The sequence below is a fragment of the Malania oleifera genome, chromosome 4 (assembly GCF_029873635.1).
Source record: "Malania oleifera isolate guangnan ecotype guangnan chromosome 4, ASM2987363v1, whole genome shotgun sequence".
Taxonomy (NCBI): domain Eukaryota; kingdom Viridiplantae; phylum Streptophyta; class Magnoliopsida; order Santalales; family Ximeniaceae; genus Malania; species Malania oleifera.
The window spans coordinates 37764795-37775005 of NC_080420.1; positions in this window are offsets into that span (position 1 = coordinate 37764795).

Genomic DNA, 10211 nt, shown 5'->3' on the forward strand with positions numbered 1-10211 from the left:
CAAAATTCTTCTAGCCAATTTCTATAAACATTGGCAAAAATTTAGAAATTTTGGAACAAAAAAAGGAGGTATCTAGAATTTTACCAAAGATAGGTTCTGTAGAATGAAGATAAGTTCGGTATCGATGCTTTGATTGAGGAGTTACGATCCATTGTTCGATATTATTATCATCTCTCCTTGAAGAAGCACCTTGGTTTGCCGTAGTTTTGGTGCGAGGCATCGTGATATTTGAGAAATCAACTTGAATAGCCAAGTAAAGCCCTAGAAAATGTGCGCAAAGATGTAGGAGAGTGATTGTGAGGCTTTGATTCGAGGGATTTTGAGCTAAGAATCAAGGGAAACCAAGAGTGGGAGCCTCGGGTGAGTGATGGAACAAAGCTCGAGGAGCTTGTTTTAACCCGTACAATGCTTTTGTTAATCTAAATACATGATCAGGTTTTGTTAGCTTTACCGTGATCCCAAGAGGGGGGTGAATTGGTATTTTTAAAATTTAATCACTGAGTAAATATTCTAACACTAGTATATTCACAACCCTATGGTCAATTTAGTGTAAGTAATGTAAATATACCAGAAATTAAATAAATCAATTTAATTAACAGCACATGCACTAGAAAGCAGTAAAATAAGAGTGACACATAGAAATGTTATCGAGATTCGGCCAATTGCCTACGTCCCCGCTTTGGCTAACAAGCACAAGGATTACCACTATAATTGCTCACTTAAACGGGTGGAGCGACACCTAAACAAATTAGGTCAATTAGCATAGGGCCGACCTCAACCTTTACAACTAATCCTTACCGGGTTGGATTACACTCAGTCACATACACCAAAAAATGATTTAATATGTAAGCTCAGTATGGTCTAATATTTCAACTCTCAAATATATTTGCTATCAATGTAATGAGTGCGTGAGAGCGCCAACAAGCAATCTTTGTATCACAAGATATTCAATCAACATGTTCACACAAGGATATCAAGCAAGTCTCAAGAGTATCAATCAGTAGGATATCTCAATCATGTAAATATCAAATAATTTATATGCTTGGTTTGCAAAAGATATTTAATCTTTGTATCCAGCAAATGATATGTAAGTTAATGAATATTGCAAAAAAGATTAATATCACATAAACAAATATCTTTTCAAAAATATGTTAAAATAAATCACCCAAGATATTTGAGAATGTTTTTGAAAAAGTTTTTGCAACCCAAAAACAAATACAAACTTCCTAAGTTATTGCAACGAAAATGCAATACTCAGAAGTTTAATACAAGTCTTCTTAGGAGAGACTTATTAGCAAAGCCCCCTAAGAACACTTAGGTTTAGCTCTTGATAAAATCGAATCAACCAAACAAAGATGGGAGAGCAAACCTATCAGAACAAACACTCAATCAACTTACAAAGAGTTTAAGCAATAGTAGAGGGTAAGTATGAGTGAATGGAGTACAAAAATGAGTAGTAGGATTTTTGAGAATGAGGGAGAATTTCTTAATCGGGTTTCTTAATCAGGTCACTAATCACCCAAATGAAGGGGTATAAATAGACTCCCCTAGAATTATAGCCGTTAGGGATATGGTCGGGTCTATTAGAAAAGATTTAATCAATATTTAATTATTTTAAGCCTATTTTACCAAGTTAATAGCGGTAAAAAATAGGTCCAACCTGAGAGCACCAATCAACCAGGACGGGTTTGGTCGACTAAAATTTTTGAGGCTTGGTCAACCGGGCAAAAAATGAACTACAGGTTCGGTCGACCAGACAATTATGTCGGAGGAGATTTTTCCAATTTTGCGAGGTTCGGTCCACCAGGACTAGAATGAACTAAATTGGTCGTTTGACCAGGCCGTTGGATTTCCACATGTGGGAACTCAGATGACCACGTTGGTGCAATACAAAATTCTCTCGATCGACCAAGAAGTCAAACTATTGACTTCAGGGAGGTTCGGTCAACCGAGGTCAAATGAGCTTCATAAGCTTGGTCGAACAGACTGTGGTCAATCGGTTGACCCAGACCGGGTTTGGTCAACCAAAGGCAGAATGAATTGCACAGGTCGGTTACTCAAAGGTGCACTTTTTATGCATTTCGGTCTTATTTCATTACACAATCACCTTATTCAAGTGCCTAACATATACAAGTGCAATGGTGAGTGTCCTAGGGTCTTTTCTAAGTCCTGTTTCAATTATATTTTAGTCTAAGCTTACCTATTAGACCATGCATGTGATGTCTGTAATTATTACAAGTAAAAACCCTGATTACTATTACAGACCAATTACAAAAATGAAACATATTACAACGTAAAGAAATTAGGTCTTCAATCTTCACTTTCTCTATGTGCATTTTGATCTATCAATTTAAGTTCCTACATATAATCTCAAACACTCATTATATATAATGAGTATTTTTCATTATCAAAACCGGACGTGACCTATAAGGTCAACAGGTTTGTTTATGTCTTCAAAACTAGGAGGTTGTTCCACACAAACTTCTTCATTTATAAAATCATTTAGAAAAGCACTTTTTACTTTCATTTGATATAGTTTGAATTCTTTATGAGATGCATATGCTAACAACATTCTAATAGCTTCCATTCTTGCTACAGGAGCAAAAGTCTCATCGTAGTCTATTCCTTCTTCTTGACTGTATCCTTGAGCTACAAGTCTTTCTTTATTTCTTACAACTATGCCATTTTCATCCTTTTTATTCCTAAATACCCATTTGGTTCCAATTATTGAGTGGCCATCCGGTCTAGGAACTAATTTCTAGACTCTATTTCTTTCAAATTGATTCAATTCTTCTTGCATAGATATTATCCAAGAATCATCACTTAAAGCTTCTTCTATGTTTTTAGGTTCTTCTTGTGATAGCAATGCATAGTGATTACATAAGTTCTTCAATGATGATCTAGTATGTTGACCTTACTGGTCACACTTGGTTTTGATAATGACAAATGCTGGTAATTGATGGCTATCAATTTTGTGTGCAGGTCTATATTCGCAGATACTTTGATGGCACATGAAGAAGAACATAAAGACCCTAAAGATCATTTTTGTGTTATAATTCATTATTATTCAATTTGGGTCTATTAAAGTAATTAGGAAAAATGGTCTGTAATAACCAATGCTTTACCTACATGATAGGGTAGATAAGCTCAAATGACCATAGGGAAACCAAATGGCCGTAGGGGTCGACTGATGCGGGATTTTTTTGGTCGGCACCCACATGCATGCATAAACATATGTGCTTATAAGAATAGGATGAATGTATAAGGGGATTAGAACCGAAATGTATTAAAAATGCATGTTTAGTCGACCAAAACGGATTGTATAAAAACATTTGGTTGACTAAACCATTCAGAGGTCAACATTTTGACCATAGCACGGTTGACTGTACCCTGCCGAGTTTATACAACTTGGTCAACCGAACTCCCACACGGGTCAACGTTTTGACTCCTTCGTTGACCGATTAGATTTACACGGGCAACGCTCTAGTCAACCAAACCCCCACATGTGAGAATCCAACTACCCTGTCGACCGAACTACCCAGTTCAAAATCACCTGGTTAACTGAACCGCGCGGAATTGGAAAAATTGCCCTTGAGACCGTTAGTCCGGTCGATCGAAATCTCAATTCATTTTTTGCATGGTTGACCGAACTTTGTCACTTGGTCAACCGAACCTTAAGTTCGATTGACCAGTGCTCTCGAGTTGGCGAATTTTACCGAGGTTAATGTCACTTTTATTTGTACTGACCTCACTTAAACTTTTCCTAAAATGATTAATATGTCCTGAACAGTTATAATTTTGCGAAATTCTATATATACCCCCTCATTTGCAAAAATTAGTCAAGGATTAGCATTCTTAAATAGAAAAAATCCTATGAAATTTTAAAAATCCTACATCCATTTTTAGGCCTCCACACATTCTTACTAAATTTTATTACTTAAATCTTTTCGTAAGTGTGCTTGAGTGTTCTTTCCATAGGCTTATGCTCTCTCTTGTTCTTGATTGATTGAGATTATTTTATTAGAGAGCAAAGCTTCAAGTTTCTTAGGAGACTTTGTTAATAAGTCTTCCTTAGGAATACTTCATTGAGCCTTGAGTGCTAAAAGATCTTTATTGCTATATCTTTTGATTGAGATTATTATCTTGATACAAAGATGAACTAATTTTTACAAACCATTTTTTGAATATCTCTTGTGGTTTATATTGAGAAAAATTATTTGTTGAGATATCTGCAGTGTGCTTGTGATCTTTGTTGTTACATTGTGATTGAGACTATTATTTTGACAAAAAGATCCTATCAATTACACTCTCGCGTACTGATTGCAATATTTGCATAAATCTTTGAGAGTAGACACTAAGATTACATTGAACTTATCATTTGGTAGTGTTTTTATTATATTGGTACATATGAGCTTGTGTAAGAAGCATTTCCGTGTACGAAAAATTTTATACAAATTTGTTGTATTCCAGGCATGAGCCTAAAGAGGGAGACTAGCCTTGTTGAATAGTCGCTAATTGGCTTAGACCCGGTTAAGAAAGTTAGGTGCACCATCCTGGTAAGGTGTAGGTTGTGGTCAACCCCACTAATTGACATGGTTGTAACTGGCACCGCTCCACCCGTTAAGTGAGCATTAGTGGAATCCTCGGGCTTGTGAGCTAGAGGCGGGGATGTAGGCACAATTGGTTGAACCCCGATATCATATCGTGTGTGCACTGTTTATATATCCGTAATTTATTTTCCTGCACGTATATGTTATAGTGTGAATGCTGCGTATGATTTAATTTTCGTATCTTACATTTATTTGCGCATTTGGGTATATGAGTATATAAAAAAATCCTAAGTTGTGAAATACTGTTGTTGGATTAGCTAAACCTAGGAATAAATTTTAAGTACCCAATTCACCCCCCTCTTGGGAATACACCAAAGCTAACAATTGGTATCAGAGCCTCGTTGCATAGACTTAAACGTTTTTGCAAAAGATCACAATGACTCAATTTGGTGTATCCCCATTCGGCGAGGGATAGTCACCTTCTAGGCCTCCTGTATTTTGTGGTATTGATTACACCACTTGAAAAATTAGAATGAGCGTATTTATAAAATCAATGGATTGGATGGCCTAGCGGGCGATTATTAATGGAATTCGTATACCCTTGGATGAAAATGATATTAGGATAATGCATGCGAATCCATATGCCATGGATATGTTATATCTTGCATTAGATTTTAATATTGTTGTTGAGTTTGCAGCATGTCACCGTGCACAAGAAATCTGGAATGAACTTGAAAAGAAATATGGAGAATCCTAGGAAAAGGAGGCCATCACTCTAGAGGTGTCAAGTTCAGATCATCAGGGAGTGGGGAATGATAGGGTAATTGCATTAATAGAAAAAGAGGTATATGATTCTCACTCTAGCTCAATTGATGATTCTTGTGCCAAATCCTGTGATATGTCAAATGCTGAATCATCTGTTGAATATCATAATAACTCTGTTAATGATGCATGTGATGATTCTTATACTGAATGTTGCAATATATTATGGAATGAATCATCTACTGTATGTTGTGATAAATCTGTTGATGATGTATGCAATGATATTATGTGAAAATGATTGTATTAAATCTTGTGTTGAATCATGTGCCTCAAATTTTGGAAGCATGACATCTTATGACAAACAAAAAAGGAAAATCCTTAATGCTTATAAGATTACAATTAGGATGTCTAAGCAAAAATCTTTCTGAAAAACAAAAGTAAAAAGTTGGCAACGCAATTAGAAAATCTAAAAGACTATCATGCCACATTAGAAAAGAGAAATATTAAGAAAGTATTCAAAATTATCTGCTTAGAAAAAGACATAGATGATTATTCTAAACTTACACCCAAAGTTAAAAATGAAAAGAATAATCATGTAAAACCTTTTGGAGTAAAAAGAATTATTTCTTTAAAAAATGGTTCATCTTTTGAAACCCATATTTGTCTGCATGCCTCATTTGGTATAAATAAGCAAAATTTTTCACATGCACATAAAGTATGCCTATACTATGAAAGAAAAGGGCACATCATATACACTTATCCATCTAAAAGTGCCAGAGGCTTAAATAAGAAAATGATGTGGGTAATCCTAAAGGCGAACCTCTCATAACCAAAATATGAATGGATTCATATTTAAATTACATATTCATTTAATCCATCCTTAAATCCTAGGTTTAGGGGTAGTGATGACCAAAAGGCTAGGAAGTGATCTTTGATTAATATGTCAAATCTTGGTATATGCATTCACTATATAATATTATTTTACTAAGAACCTTTAGAGAATCATGTCAGTGTGGAAATACATGTAATATATCCAATCTAAACTTAATGCGTATATATATCATAATGATTGGTGAAAATGTGAAAACAACGGCAGTTTGCTAAAATGAAATCCACTTCCAAATGGACAAGGCAACTAGGCCTGGTATATAATTCTAGTTGCTTAACTCACACACAAATATGAAAATATTTAGTTAAGCACACATTGTCCATTGCACAAGATTGTACTTTAGGGAATCCATCTCACACTATATATCTTTTAATCCTAAACCCCCATCCTTGAACTTTATAGCCTTGAACAAGTAGAAGTCATCACTTTAGGTGTAAGCACTAGTTATTATAAACTCCTAATCCGGTAAGTGATTGTTATAAGATATCAACCCTTAATCAAACTTGTGGCTTCCATTAAGGGATTTAAGTCTTTCATTGAGCCATAGCCAAAATAAATTCCTATGTACTTAATTTGTAAAATTTTTACCATACCACGATCACATCAGGTAGAGATTTTGTCTATTCTTTGGTTCGTATCCTTTCATATCTAAATGATACTTTCCATCCCCCAAAGAGAACTATTCCATAAATAATAATGTACTCCTAGTTGCTCTTGGTCTAACTATTAGGGCTTACTAGCTAGTACGAATACATTTTGAACAATGTCTTACCTCTCCTAAATGCTCTTTTGAACTTAATAGAAATTTAATTGTTAAGAGTATTTATTCTTTTCTTTATCTCATAAGCTCTCAAAATGTTAAGTAATATCCTTTAGAGCTTCATATCCTAAGAAATGAGTTGAATGGGTAAATTAATTGCACTAGGTTTCAAATTTAAAGAAAAGTCATAGTCCAAATGAAACCTGTGCACGAGCAGTTTAAATTGAAAGCCATTATGAACTCGGGCCTCTTGCATAATGAAATTCATAAGAGAAGAGGCATTGTAAGCTTATGACTTTGAAAGAAATATCTATTGTGACCTTCTGGTCCTCTAAGTTGAAAGCATTTAGAGCCAAGATCTAATCATAGAAACTTAAAACACTTGGCTAAAAAACTTGAATAATAAGAAAAATGCATTAAATAAGTCGAGGTCATAATTGAGGGGGAGCATTTATCTTTCATATCTATATACATCAAAATGATCTCAATTTTTATTTATAGTTATGTGTATGTATGCTCTTGTGAAAACAACTTTGCACTAATCTCATAACTATCCATTGTTAGTTACTGTAATTCATTTCTTTTACGAGTTGTTGATTGAACTACTGGAAAGCATGCTTGTGTTGAAAGTCTCCTATATGGCGGATGCAGTAATAAAATTTGCATGCTAGTTGTGGATATTAGGTTGTGGCTTGCTATATATGATCTATTTGTTGAGAACAACCTATCAGGTACAACTTTTATGGGAAAATGTCCAATTTACAAATGACATGTTGCTGAAATTTCGATGGACTTCTCCAACATAAAACCTTGTCCAATGATGATTATAATAAAATTAAAGTTAAAATATTTTTTTAAAGGATGAGTGAAAATCAATTAAATAATTAAACTTCATCTTAGCATCATCATCTGACATTTAGAGGAGCTCAGCTTCATCCCTATAGAAAAGGCTCAAAGAACTCATATGCATCAACTCGCTTATCAGAAGATTGAGGTTCTTCTTACATCCTTGAATATTATATCCTGCACTTGAAGTTCTCTGATTTGATATGGAATGTTCTTGGGTTATGAATATTATTGCATGCCTTAATATATACTCTCTGATGCATCCATGGTCTATAGGGGTAACTATACTAATCTTATGACAAATGTAATTGAAAAATAATTAGTATAGTTAATTTTAAAGATTTAGATTGATGACTTGTACTACTAGGCATAATGAAATAATTCTCTATCTAGTATAAGCAGCTTATTGTATCTAAACATGAATTCAAATCGATAGGGGGAAGCATCCAAAATTAAATCCCATTTTGTTATGTTCTCCAACATCTTCAGCTTAGATCTGGCTTGAACTCTTTGTGGCATGCGCTTAATTGTTAGGATTTTATTGAATATTTTAAAATGAAAATATATTACTTTGCCACAAGTTGTTTGTGTTTGCCATATGATCTTGTATGTGATTGTTAAATCTTTATGATCATCATGGTTGTGGTTTTCTGGTTATATTTTTGTATGTGCTTCATTGACAAACTAGGAAATTTGTGCTTGCTTGTTTTAAATTAAAGTTTCTTTTTCAACAAGCAATCCCCAACACCATTTTGCAAACATTATAAGGGGAATATATATTATAATTATATACATATATATATATATTTATTTATTTACATGTACTTTTGGTAAGATCAAATTTCAAAACAAAACTCTTTATCACTTGCCTTAGTATTATTATATACCATATGTTTTAAATTGTATAACTAGTTTAGTAACGTCACGTGAAAATGCACGCGAACTAGTTAGACTGCTTTTATGCTCAAACCTTCTATTTGGTATCATATGTCGTGTGCTTTTAACTCAAATTTTTCATGGGTCTTATGATATATTTCAATTGCAATGATTTGTTTATATTTATGGTCTAATCACGTTTGTTATGTCATTTGAACCTTTTAATGACCAGTTATACAGTTTGTGCGATTCATTGCTATATTTCATGCTTTGTGAATTTAGTTATGTTTTGCAATACATAATTCTCATATCTATTGCATGATAATGATTCTATTTACGTTTTATGTCTTGATCATACTGGAACTGTTTGAATTGAGTAGTTGTGAATAAACTGTTAGATCTTAAAACTCAAAACATGTCATTTTCATACAGGTTTTTTTGGGAAAATATCCTATTTTCAAATGACATGCTATCGAAATTTTTAAAAAATTTTCCTAATCTTATCGTGTATTTAAATGATTCATACCCAATGCCTTTGGCTATTTATGTTTTTAACCCTTTTTGCTGTTGCCAAAAGGGGAAGATAAAGATAAGGCAAAAATTGGGTAGTAGTACTTGAAAAAATTATCTGCATTGAAATATGTTTTTTTTCTTTACGCATATTGTTAGGGGGAGTCTTTCAAAGCTATACCCACTTTTTACATGTTGTATTTGTCATCATCAAAAAGGGGGAGAATGTTGACCTTATTGGTTACACCCGATTTTGATAATGACAAATACTGGTAATTGATGGCTATCAAGTTTGTGTGTAGGTTTATATTTGCAGATACTTTGATGGCACATGAAGAAGAGTATGAAGACCCTAAAGATCATTTTGTGTTGTAATTCATTATTATTTAATTTAGGTCTGTAATAGTAATTAGAAAAAAATGGTCTGTAATAATCAATGCTTTACTTGCATGATAGGGTAGACAAGCTCAAATGACCATAGGGAAACCAAATGACCGTAGTGGTTGACCAACGCTGAATTTTTTTGGTCGGCTCTCAAAAGACCTAGAATAACCCTAGGACCCACATGCATGCATAAACATATGTGCTTATATGAACAGGGTGAATGTATAAAGGGATTAGAATCGAAATACATTAAAAATGCATGTTCAGTCGATCGAACCAGAATGTATAAAAACATTCGGCAGACCAAACCGTTCAGAGGTCAACATTTTGACCATAGCATGGTCGATCATACCCTACCCAGTTCATACAACTTGGTCGACCAAACTCCTACACTGGTCAACATTTTGACTCCTTGGTCGACAAACCAGATTTATATGGGCAACGCTCTAGTTGACCAAATCCCCACGTTGGAGAATCTAACTGCCTAGTCGACCGAACTACCTAGTTCAAAATCACCTGGTCGACCGAACCACGCGGAATTGGAAAAATTGCCTTTGAGACCCTTAGTCTGGTTGATCGAACTCTCAATTCATTTTTTGCACGGTCAACTGAACTTTGTCACTTGGTCAATCGA